General features: G+C 44.2%; 1 protein-coding gene across 1 annotated transcript in view; it reads right to left on the minus strand.

The window, feature by feature from the left end:
* Dock8 (dedicator of cytokinesis 8) overlaps positions 1–11,577 on the minus strand; it is a 254,630-nt gene extending 243,053 nt beyond the window's left edge. Inside the window, exon 1 of the mRNA XM_045144534.1 lies at positions 11,527–11,577. The gene's annotated coding sequence lies outside the window, so the exon portion shown is untranslated. The remainder of the gene's footprint in view (positions 1–11,526) is intronic.
* Positions 11,578–12,509: the final 932 nt, after the last annotated feature.

Raw genomic sequence — 12,509 nt, forward strand, 5'->3', positions numbered from 1 at the left:
CATATGTGTGAATGCAAGTGTTTGGGTGATTGGTTAAAACATCTGGTAAATACTGTCTTATAAATTTAAGTATTCTTAATGTTTTGAAACCTATGAACATGGTATCTTTCAGTCTATTAAATGTTTCATAAAACTTTTTTTCATAAAACTTTTAAAATGCTACTTGCTTATATATAACAACATTCATTGAAATCATTAAGATGAAACTTCTATTAAGACTTGAAATTTAGGGCTGGAGGGATGGCATAGCAGTTAAGGCACGTACCTGACAAGCTTAAGGACCCAGGTTTGATTCTCCAGGTCCCATGTAAGCCAGATGCACAAGGTGGTGCAGGCATCTGGAGATCATTTGCAGTGGCTAAAGGCCCTGGTGTGCGCACACGCTCACTCACGCATTCTCTCTCTTGCTCTCGCTCTCTCTCATCTCTAATAACAAATAAAATGAATTTTTTAAAGATTTGAAATTTAACTCTGGATATACATAGATTCTGCTAAGGATTTTCTTCCAAAAAATTAATCAAAATTTTATTTCATTTTTTTAATCAAGGGTGATAGAAAATAACAGGACACTAAAGTATAAAAATGGTTGCCTATCTATCTGTTCTCTTTTCCTTCAAAAAGAGTTTTCAAGGTTCATGCCTTGTCCAATTTAAACTGAAAAAAAATTATAGTCATTTAAAAACCATGCTACTGGTGCCTGATCTGCCTGCCTAAAACCTCTCCAACAATAAGGTTAAGCTCCATATCTTTTAAATCTAAGGTCTTCTGCTTTACTTTATATTAAAAGGTAAGTTGTTAAAGGTACAGACTTTGGCCAGGCATGGTGGTGCACACATTTAATCCCAGCAATTGGGAGGCACAGGTAGGAGGATCACTATGAGTTCAAGGCCACCCTGAGACTACATAGTGAATTCCAAGTCAGCCTGGACTACAGTGAGACCCTACCTCAATGAACCAAATTAAAAAAAAAAAAAAATACAAACTTCAGATTGATGATTGCTATTGCTAAAAACATAATCAAATCAGAGTTTAAAAACTGGCAAGTGATCAATGTAAAATGAAAGCTATAAGATCTTTGTTTTTCAAATCTATCTTTATGAATGGATTTATACACTCACATACACACATATGTCTTCATATTATTTATATGGTATCAAATTGGTTTATAACTAAATGATCATATATATTAAAACTGCCAAGTTAGTCCAATTCCCTTTAGCTCATAGAATAACTAAAAATTTAAAATAGAGGACAAAAGGTATATATAATTAAGCAGTCTTAATCAAGATGTCATTTTGTTGATCAGTTCTGGCTCCATGAGATGCCCAAGTCCCCACTGCTTAGAGAATAAACTGGCTCCCAGGACATGATGGCTCCTGTTTCAAGGTGCAGCCTCACCCTCGTGGATAATTGGTCCATCTGGGCGTTTGGTCCTCCAAGGCTCTGAGTGAGTCCGTGACTTATCTCTGTGCTTTTATCTTTCCTTGAATAATTTGTATGCTTACCTGTATATTACTGGCAGAGGTAAGCATGTGACCCGAGGAAAAGGAGATACACAGAACGGAAACACAATGCCAGGATTTTATCCTGCTTTGGGTGTCTTTGAGCCCAATTACAAAATAAATGTTTTTTCTTTTTTTTTTTAAAAGCAATTTCTTATTTAAAAAAATTTTTTTAATTTATTTTTTTTAATATTTTTTGTTCATATTTTATTTATTTATTTGAGAGCAACAGACACAGGGAGAAAGACAGATAGAGGGAGAGAGAGAGAATGGGCGCGCCAGGGCTTCCAGCCACTGCAAACGAACTCCAGAGGCGTGCGCCCCCTTGTGCATCTGGCTAACGTGGGACCTGGGGAACCGAGCCTCGAACCGGAGTCCTTAGGCTTCACAGGCAAGTGCTTAACCGCTAAGCCATCTCTCCAGCCCTTTTAATTTATTTGAGAACGACAGAGAGAGAAAGAGGCAGAGAGAGAGAGAGAGAGAGAGTGAGAGAGAGAGAGAGAATGGGCGTGCCAGGGTTTCCAGCCACTGCAAACGAACTCCAGACGTGTGCACCCCCTTCTGCATCTGGCTAACGTGGGTCCTGGGGAGTCAAGCCTCAAACCAGGGTCCTTAGGCTTCACAGGCAAGTGCTTAACTGCTAAGCCATCTCTCCAGCCCAGCAATTTCTTATTATTATAACAAGACTTAAAGCTTTAACAATTTAGTTAATTTAAATTTGTTGCTTAAAAAATTATCTCCAAGCTGGGCATGGTGGCACACGCCTTTCATCCCAGCACTCCGGAGGCAGGGAGGCAGAGGTAGGAGGATCGCTGTGCGTTCGAGGCCACCCTGAGACTCCATAGTGAATTCCAGGTCAGCCTGGGCTAGTGTGAGACCCTACCTCGAAAAAAAAAAAAATTATCTCCAAGATTGTTAACATGATTTGCCTCTCTTTATAACTGTTAGATAACTAAGACACAATATGCATGTGTTTCAAATACATCTTCCTGTATTTTCATTAAAGTACAAAGCTCTTTGATTAGAAATATATTTTCTAATTTTTTTTAATGCGACAAAGTGAGAGAGAAAGAGTGAAGTGGCATGCCAAGGATGCCAGCCACTCTAATGGAACTCCAGAAGCTCGCGCCACCCTGGGCGCATGTGCAACTTTGCTTGCTTGTGTCACCTTGTGCTCCTGGCTTATGTGGAACCTGAAGAGTCAAACCTGGGTGCTTAGAATTTGCAGGCAAGCATCTTAACTGCTAAGCCATCTCTCCAGCCCTATTTTCTAATTTTTTGTTTTTGTTTTTGCTTTTCAATGTGGGGTCTCACTCTAGCCCAGGCTGACCTGGAATTCACTCTGTAGTCTCAGGGTGGCCTCGAACTCACAGAGCTCCTCCTACCTCTGCCTCCCAAGAGTTGGGATTAAAGGCGTGCGCCACCACACCCGGCTCTATTTTCTAAATTTTATAAAGAAAAATAAGACAGAGAAACCATCAACTCTAAGATTTATAAAAGTTATAGGTGAGGCATAGTTTTTGTAAAGAAGATTAAAGATAAAAGAAATTGCTTTTAGATGAAAAAGAATTTTGTAGGGAAACTTTGTCCTAAGGTAAAGGATTCTTCCAAAATAGAAAGAGAGAAATTAAGGCAAAATCAGAGGTTAATGTATGTCACAAAAAGATTTATAAAACTAGGGGCTGGAGAGATGGCTCAGCAGTTAAGGCTCTTTCTTGCAAAGCCTGAGAGGTCAGGTTGAATTCCCCAGTACTCATGAAAAGTCAGATGCACAAAGTGGCACATGCATGTGGAGTTTGTTTGCAGAAGCCAGAGGCCCTTAGGCAGTCATTCTCGTTCTCATTTTTTCCCCTCTTTCTGTCTCTTTCTATGCTTGAAAACAAATAAATAACAACAACAACAACAAAAACTAGAGGCTGGGTCATGGGGTACCAAACTAACCAGTATAGGACTCACAGGTCTACTCCTTTTTTTATCCAGAGATGGGAAGGAAAGGAGCTTGATAAATTTACAGTTCTGCATGTATCAGTTAAGTTGCCCCTTGCCTGTTTTAAGTTTGGGGTCTGTCATGGGAGAACAATGGAGGGGGGGTGTCAGGAAGATTTATGAGGTTTCTGAGAAGTCCCAAGTGCCAATCCCAAGGGGAAAGGAACACCAAAAAAAAAAAAAAAAAATGTAAAAGAGATCCATGTTCTCTAATTTCTTATCCAGATGAAAACACATAAGCATTCTGGAATCTCATCTTGTGTCAGGAAGGGATTCTGATGTTTTCTCCCACTTTCTTTCAAAGGAGTTGGTGGCATTAAGTTGTGGCAAAAAGTAAAAAGCATGACTCAAGGCCTAGTAATTAGAATTGACAGCAGAATCTAGAAAGAACTAAGCTATCAGAACCACCTGGTGCCTGTATCATTAACCCCTCCTGGAGAAACGCGAGGAGGGAAAGTGAAGTCATTGACACCGTCTTTAGTTGCATTTATGGCCAACAGGAGCAATGCATGCCTGTTTTCCTTGCTAACAATTACTTCAAAGTTCACTCAGTGACTCAGGTGAGCAACTGAGCAGGAAGAGGTTAGAGGGGAAGGGATCAAGACTGGACAAAAAAGATTTGAAAGAATGATAAAGCTATGGGGGAGGCAATGGTAAATGTGGAGAAATGAGCATTTTTAGGGCCTCAGTTGGGAACAGAAATAGTTATAACTTGTCCAGGAGTCAATTTGGCAACCAAAATCTCCCTCCCTCCCTCTCTCTTTTTCTCTCACTCTCTCTTTCGATGTGTGTGTACATGTGTGTGCGTGCATGTTCATGTGTGTAAGTATGGGCATGTATATGCCACAGCATACGTGTGGAAGTTGGAAAACAACCCCCGGTGTTGGGCCGTGCCTTCTACCTGGTTTGAAACAAGGCCTCTGTGGTTCGCTGCAGCCTACACCAGGCTGGCTGGCCTGGGAGCTCCTGGGAGCCTCCTGTCTTCACCTCCCATCTCCACAGAGGAGGGAGACAGTCATGCCACCACATCTAACTATACGCGGGTTCTGGGCATCTCAATCCAGAACCTCACACTTGTCCAGCAAGCATTTTACCTACTGAGGCATCTCCCCAGCCAGAACCCTGGACACCAATGTGTTCATATGCACATTCAAAGGTAGCTATTTATTATTCTAATAGCCCCTGTGTGATAATATAGCAAACCATACCAATAAAGTGAAAATTTCAGAAGCATGGGAACCACACTCAACCACAACCATGCAAATATCTCGTGTTTACCTACAGCCCAGAGAGCCTTTCTGGGTACGGACAGCTAATAAATTAGACTGGATGCTTGTGGGAACAGCAATAGCATTTTTCCTGTTGCTTTAGGCTTTTATTAAATTACCCAAAATAATAATAAGTACCCAAGAAGTCCTGACTTTTATCTCCAGCAAGAGCAGAATAGTCACCACCAGTATTTTCAAGGCTAAAGAGCAGGGAAAGCTTAGGTGTTTGTGACGTCATCCCATTCCTCTGTAGGTCTGTGTGGGGAATCTGAGACAGGAGACCTGGTCCCTGAGCTCTGCCTCTGTCCCCAGGGAGCCACAAGATGATGTGATATTTTCTTTCCACGGGCCCATGGAGAAATAAACACTAGCTTCACAAATGCACTGCAGAGTGCCCAGAACTCCTACTGAAGAAAACCTCACCCGACAGAAAAGTCCCTTACTGTATGCCTTATCACCAGGCACTTTCAGAATGGCACTAGATACCTGAGGTTTTGGAGTGTTGCCAAAATTTGGGCAGGAGGGCTGGAGAGATGGCTTAGCGGTTGAGCACTTGCCTGTGAAGCCTAAGGACCCCGGTTCGAGGCTCGATTTCCCAGGACCCACGTTAGCCAGATGCACAAGGGGTGCACACGTCTGGAGTTTGTTTGCAGTGGCTGGAGGCCCTGGTGCGCCCATTCTCTCTCTCTCTCTCTATCTGCCTCTTTCTCTGTCTGTCACTCTCGAATAAATAAATATAAAGAAACAAAAAAAATTTTTTTTTTAAATTGGGGCAGGAAATGATTTCAAACATGAAAGACCACAGATTTTGAGTTTAATGTCCCAAGAGTCTCTCTATTATCCTTTGGTTTAGAACACATCAGACAGATATAGCAATTCCTGAACATACCACCAATGCCTTCTACCAGCCACCATTACTGCTAAAGAATCTCAGATATACACTTCTACTTGAGAATATGAATATGATTATGTATGCACATATATGTTAATGATTGCATGATCTTTGCATAAAAATGCCAAATACTTCTCAAAAAGTTCTAAGTCATCTGTCTCTTGATTCCATACTGAGATTGTTCTTTTTTGTCTGAATTAAATTTTCTTTTAATTAATAGACAAAACATAATGGAAGTACCATGTGGTGTTTTGATACTTGTGTGTTGTGTAATGATTAAGTCAGGTTAAACGTAGGTAACTCCTCAAACATTTATTATTTCCTTCCAAAGAACACTTTCAGTATACTTTCTTTTTCTTTTGGGGGGGGTTGGTTTTTTGAGGTAGGGTCTCACTCTAGCCCAGGCTGACCTGGAATGCACTATGGAGTCTCAGGGTGGCTTCGAACTCATGGCAATCCTCCTACCTCTGCCTCCTGAGTGCTGGGATTAAAGGCGTGCGCCACCACGCCCGGCCAGTATACTTTCTTTTAGCTTTCTGAAATGCATAGCTCATTATTGCCATCCATCATTACCACACTCTTCAATAAACCTAAGAAGTAGTTTTTTTGGTGGTGGTGTTTGCTTTTGCATCACCAGGGGTAGGCAAGAACTCCATCACTGAGATATATCCTTACCTTTTTTTTACTTTTTAGTTTGAGACAGGGTCTCACTAAATTACCCAGTCTAGCCTGAAGTTGATTCAGCCGGCTGAATAGCTGGGACTACGGGCCGGTGCCGAGGGGTCATCCTTGAATGGAACCTTTATGTAACTTTCTTTTCTTTTTAAATATTTATTTATTCATTTGCAAGCAGAGAGTTATAGAAGAGAGACAGACAGAGAGAAATAACGGACATACCAGAGCCTCCAGCCACCACACATGAACTCCAGATGCATGCACCGCCTTGTACATCTGACTTGACATGCATACTGGGGAATTGAACTTGGGTTGTTAAGCTTTGCATGCAAGCACCGTAAACTGCTGAGCTATCTCTCCAGGCCCTGTAACTTTATTTTCTTTCATATCACCTTGTTTTATCTTCTATAAAATCACTCTAATAATAGCTCTTCATAGTCTTGTTCTTTTAAAGGATAAAATGAAGATATGATAAAGTTCTTAGCATAATACTTGGTGGACAGTAAATACCATTACTTCAATATTTTACAATGAAAGCAACATGCGTCATGGTATAGTGACTAGGGAAGAAGATTCTGGAACCAGATTTGCCTCCATATAAATCCCAGCTCTGCCCGTAATTAGTTGCCTGTGATTTACACAACTCACCCATGTTCCATTTCTCCATCAGTAAAATGAAAACAATAATTGCTCCTACTCACTGATCCATATCCTGAGGCCCATATCTCCCACAAAAGAAGCATTACAGAAGTGTAAATCTTTCTTAAAATTTCCTTCAATCCTGAATGTTCAGAAGGACATTTTTCTCCTGCATTCTATACTTTTCCATTTCTTTATCTAAAGTACTTATTTTAGTTTAACATTTGGTCAGTTTGTACATCTGGGCTGTGGTGCACTCAGAGGTAAAGCACTTGCCTAACATGCATGAGGCCTTGGGTGTAATCTCTACCATCAGAGAAAAAGGAAAAAAGAAAGAAACCAAGGTTTTATTTGATGAATTTTCATAGTATTCATGATAATTTCCAACAACTACAAGAGCAGTAAATTTCAACAGGAAGGGTAAGTCCAAGGGTGCATGCTCCATCGAGGAACCACGTGACATCTACAACAGCAGGGCCTGAAATCCCCCACGCAAGCCTTATGGTGACTACCTGATTCAGATCCAGTCTTTCCTACGCATAGAAGTCCCTGACTAACTGAAGATAAGCACACATTCCTTACAAGAAGCTAATTTTCCTCTTCCAACTCGAAAAGTCAGTGGATACACTGTTGACAGCAAGGTATACAGTGATACCAGAGGCTGGAAACGGGCCCTACATGAGGACTTCCCGAGCATGCGCGAGCCCGACCGGCCATGGTGAGCTGGCCAGGGTCAGCGTTCTCAGCTTCCTCTGGCTTCGGCCCTGCCCTGCCCTGGGCAAGGCTGCTTGCAGGAAGCCACAGACACTTGAAAACAGTGGAGGACATTCTTCCTACGCTGAGTCTACTAAATTCTGTTGAGGTTGATGTGCACCCAACTGAACTCTTTACAAATATTATCGTTACTGTGTCCAATTTCAATTTCATCGGTAGGAACCACAATAGTTTACCGTACAAATATCTTACATCATTATAAATAGAAAGGTTAAAAAAACTTGAGAGCTAGAGAGATGGCTTAGCAGATAAAGCACTTGCCTGCAAAACTTAAGGACCCAGGTTTGATTGCCCAGAATCCACATATAAGCCAGATGCACTTGGTGGTGTGTGCATGTGCAGTTTGTTTGCGGTGGCTGGAGGCCCTGAAGCACCCATTCTCGATCTGCCTCTCCCCCGCCTCAAGTAAGTAAATAAATAAAATATTTAAATAAAACTAAGTAAAAACTTGAATACATTCTACAAGTACCAATGGCTATATTTCAGCATGAATTCACTTTTGTAATCTGATCCATTTTAAAAACTAATGAGAGGTCGGAGGATCGCCATGAGTTCAAGGCCCCCCTGAGACTACAGAATGAATTCCAGGTCAGCCTGAGCTAGAGTGAGAAGCTGCCTCAAAAAAACAAACAAATAAACAAAAAAACTAATCGGTATGCATTCAAGGAAGAATATTTTCTTTTCCATTTTCAACATTGCAAAGCATTCCATTGCTAACTTGAAACAAAACAAACTGCCAATACTACTACTGAAATGATTTGTAAAGATTAATTCCTGGCTGTTTTTAAAGGAAAGTTCCAAGATCTGTGGATCAAAATAGCATAGGTCCAACTAAGGACACCGTCTTCAGAGCACCATTTACTCCTGACCCTGCTACTGTTGACTATGAGCCTTGGCCAAACAGCATGGCCTTGGGCAACTGTACCTCCGCCTTAATTTTCTTTTTCTATATAAGACTCCTAAGGTTTTGGTGGCTGTTTTATGATAACACAGCATCCCATATAAAACATCCTAGATATATTCTTATTAATCCACTCTTCTGAGCAATAGCACTGCCACATTCCTTGCATCCAATACACAGAATGTTTCAGGAAGGGGGAAAGAGAACTCTAAGAATATACAATTCATATTCTTGCCTGAAAAGCAGGAAGCATTTTATATTTTACTTCACTAAGCGGGCACTTTTTAGTCAGATAACAACACACTTTTTTTTTTTTTTTTTTTGAGAGCGACAGACACAGAGAGAAAGACAGATAGAGGGAGAGAGAGAGAATGGGTGCGCCAGGCCTTCCAGCCTCTGCAAATGAACTCCAGACGCGTGCGCCCCCTTGTGCATCTGGCTAACGTGGGACCTGGGGAACCGAGCCTCGAAAGGGGGTCCTTCGGCTTCACAGGCAAGCGCTTAACCGCTAAGCCATCTCTCCAGCCCAACAACACACTTTGTATTCCAGCGGGTGTGTGTGGGGAGGGGGGGTTTCTGAGCACAGGAATGGAAGTCATGTGAAGGGTGACAGCTCCAAGAAAGATCCAGTTGGCCAAAGGCATCTCCATGCTCAGCCCAAACTGTTCTCGGCCTGGAAAAAGACTCTGTCATCTTTCCCTCCTAGCGTTCCTTTCAGCCCAAAGATGAGGTTAGAGATGGATGGATAATGATGATGCTAGTGGCAGTATTGAAGTGTTAGCTGCCACTCACTGATGCTTGCTGTGAGCAAGGTACTACAAGCACTTTGTGGCTGAGTCCCACCAGCAATCATAAGTGGAAGGTACTATGGGAATATATTATGATTGTTACCATTTGACATACAAAAAAATCAATGTTAGTCAAGCATTACAGAGATTACACTGGTAAGCCCATCATTTGAGAGGTTAAGGCAGGAGAATTGTTCAAGTTCAAGGTCAGCCTGGGCTACATAGTAAGACCCCGTATCTGAAGGAAAAAAAAAGAGAAGATATCAAAGTTTATAGATGTGCAATAATATGTCCAATGTCAAACAGTCTGCAACAAAGAGTCATTTTGCAGGCAAAACTGATTATAGTCAAGGCCTGTATTCTTCTATTTTATTTTGTATTGACTGTGGGGGGGGGGGAGGATAAGGAAGAGGAGTAAGAGGAGGAGGAGGAGGAGGAAGAAGAGAGAAGAGTGACTCAGTATGTAGCCAGGCTGGCCTTGAACTTGTGATCCTCTTGCCTTAAGCTCCTCAGGGCTAGAGTGACAGACATGTGCCACCATACCTGTCTCAGGGTCTTTATTCTTTTTAAAAAATATTTTATTTATTTGAAGGGGGGGAGGCAGATAGCGAGAATGGGTGCGCCAGGGTCTCCAGCCACTGCAAATGAACTCCAGATGCATGCGCCACCATGTACATTTGGCTTACGTAGGTCCTGGGAATTGAACCTGGGTCCCTTGGCCTTGCAGGAAAATGCCTTACCTGCTAAGCCATCTCTCCAGCCCAGGGTCTTTATTCTTAAGCCTCGGGTACAGCAGCCCTCAAGACTACCTCAAGAATTAATACAGGTCCTGGCCACTCACTTCAGATCAACTCCACCCAACCCCAAACTCTAACATTTTTCTGCCCAAGACCTGACTTGTTGCTTTTCCCTGGCAGGGACAAGATATAGTGAAGCACCTGTACGTCCACAGGTGACCCTTCTGAGTAGCCCTCAGGACCCTTGTGAGTAGCTCTCACTGCCCCACAACAGCCATGAAAACCCAAAGCAAAACAAAAACCCCTCCCTCTGGAAGATTCCCTGATAGAATTCATGACTTTAGATTAGTACTCTTTAGCCTCGAGCATTAACATACAGTCTATATTAATAATTAAACTCATTTTACCGATGAAGAAACAGTAAGGTAAGAGAAATGGTTCGCTCACAGCTACACTGCAGTTAGAAATAAAATCTCCAGTGAAGCTCAGTATGCCCTCTGGGAGTCCTTCCCACTCCTTCTTCCGGACTTGTAATTCTGGTGGCTCAAACTTTACACTCTAGCATCACAAAAATGAGTTTGCTGTGCAACCAGCCTCCCACGAACCCCACTAAAAGAAGACTGAAGAATCAGGGAGAGGGGAGGGCAGCTTTGCAGGATGAGGATCCCATTATCTTCAAACCAGGCAGTCTAGATTTCTCAGCCCAAGGCAAAACATGCCCCCGAATTCTTGGCAGCAATTTTCCGTGGAGGAAAATCTACAACTACAGCACCTCTCCGGAGAGGTCAGTGCATTTACATGCAGCGTGTGTGCGGCTTGATAATACACTGGAGGGTGAGTTGGGATCTCTGTGTCCTTCGCTCTTTTCTCGAGTGCCAATAAATCTTAAAATGTCAGCTTCAGTTCATTCCACTTTTTTAAATGAAGAATTTTTAAAAATCACTTTTTCCACTTTATGGCTGGCTAATTTTGGATCAGGGAATTTAAAAAAAATAGTGAAACTTTTTCTGGAATAAGAGGAGAGCAAGAACTTTCTCCACAGGACCATGGAAGCCTTGAAACCCTCCCCGAATGCAAAGCTGTCATTGGAACCGCTCCGCTTCTTCCCCCTTTTCAGAGGGAACAATTTCGCCAGAAGCTCCAGGGCGCGGCCAGCGCCACCTCTGCGCGCCGCAGCCTCGCGGCCCCGCCACCTGCGCGCCCCCCGCCGGACTCGGGGAGGAAGGGACGCGGGTGCCCGACGGCGGCCCCCGGGAGGGAGAGCCGGGACCCCGACGGAGGACGCGGCAGAGCCGGACGCTGGGTCCGTCGGGACTCGGCCGGGGTGTCCACTGTCCTTCGCGGGGCGGGGATCCCCGTCTTACCTGTTGATCTTGAGCGCGAAGGCGCGGCGCTCGGCGCTGGGCAGCGTGGCCATGGCCCCGGAGACGGCCGGCCGGCGTCTAGGGTCGCGGGCAGCGCAAGGACGGTCCCCGGCGCGCCGCCCAGCCGCCGCAGCGCCCGGCGAGCCTCATCTGTCAGCCGGCCCGCCAGACTTCCGCATTTCCACCTCGGCCGCCGCAGTCACCCGCGGGGGAGGGCCCGACCTCCGCGCCCCGCCGCCCGCGCAGCCACCGCCAGGCCCGGCCCCGCGCGCACCGAGCGGCCGCAGCCCGCACCGCGCTCCGGATGCTCCGAGCCACCGGCCGCGCGCGCTCCCCGCGGCTCAGCCACCTCGGGCTCCGGCGGCGGCGAGGGCCGGCGACCCCGGCCACCACGGATGGCCGGCCGGAAACCCCATCTGCCTGCAGCCGCGAGCCCGCGCCTTCCGCCCGCCACGAGGGAGCTGGCGAGGGCCAGAGCCCCCCAACCCCCGCCCTGGGATCACTGGGGATAGGCATTGCCAAGGCTTGGCACCATTCCGTAGAGAAGGCACTTAAAAAAAAAATCTTGGGACAATAATCAAATTTTTCCAACCATATATATTATTCATCATTCCTGGAGCACATTAAATGAATCGGTCCGCCCAATAGGTAAATAATATGCGTTAAAAATTTTTTTCTTTTTACAACTTGAGGTAAGAAAACAAAAACAAAACTTTTCTCCGGAGAAGCCCTACACACAGCGTTGTGACTCATTGAGAATACATCTCAATTGATTTCAGTTTTAGACCTAGAAGCCTAACAAAGCCCAATCCTAACTCAAGGAAAAAAATACACTCTCTGTATAATATCTGTATTTGTCGATTTGTCTTTTAAAGTGCCCTGTAGGAGAGATGGCTTAGCGGTTAAGGCACTTCCCTGCGAAGTCTAAGAAGCCAGGTTTGACTTCCCAGTACTCATGTAAGCCAGATGCACAAGGTGGTGCC

The sequence above is a fragment of the Jaculus jaculus genome, chromosome 1, assembly GCF_020740685.1.
Source record: "Jaculus jaculus isolate mJacJac1 chromosome 1, mJacJac1.mat.Y.cur, whole genome shotgun sequence".
In the NCBI taxonomy this organism is placed as follows: domain Eukaryota; kingdom Metazoa; phylum Chordata; class Mammalia; order Rodentia; family Dipodidae; genus Jaculus; species Jaculus jaculus.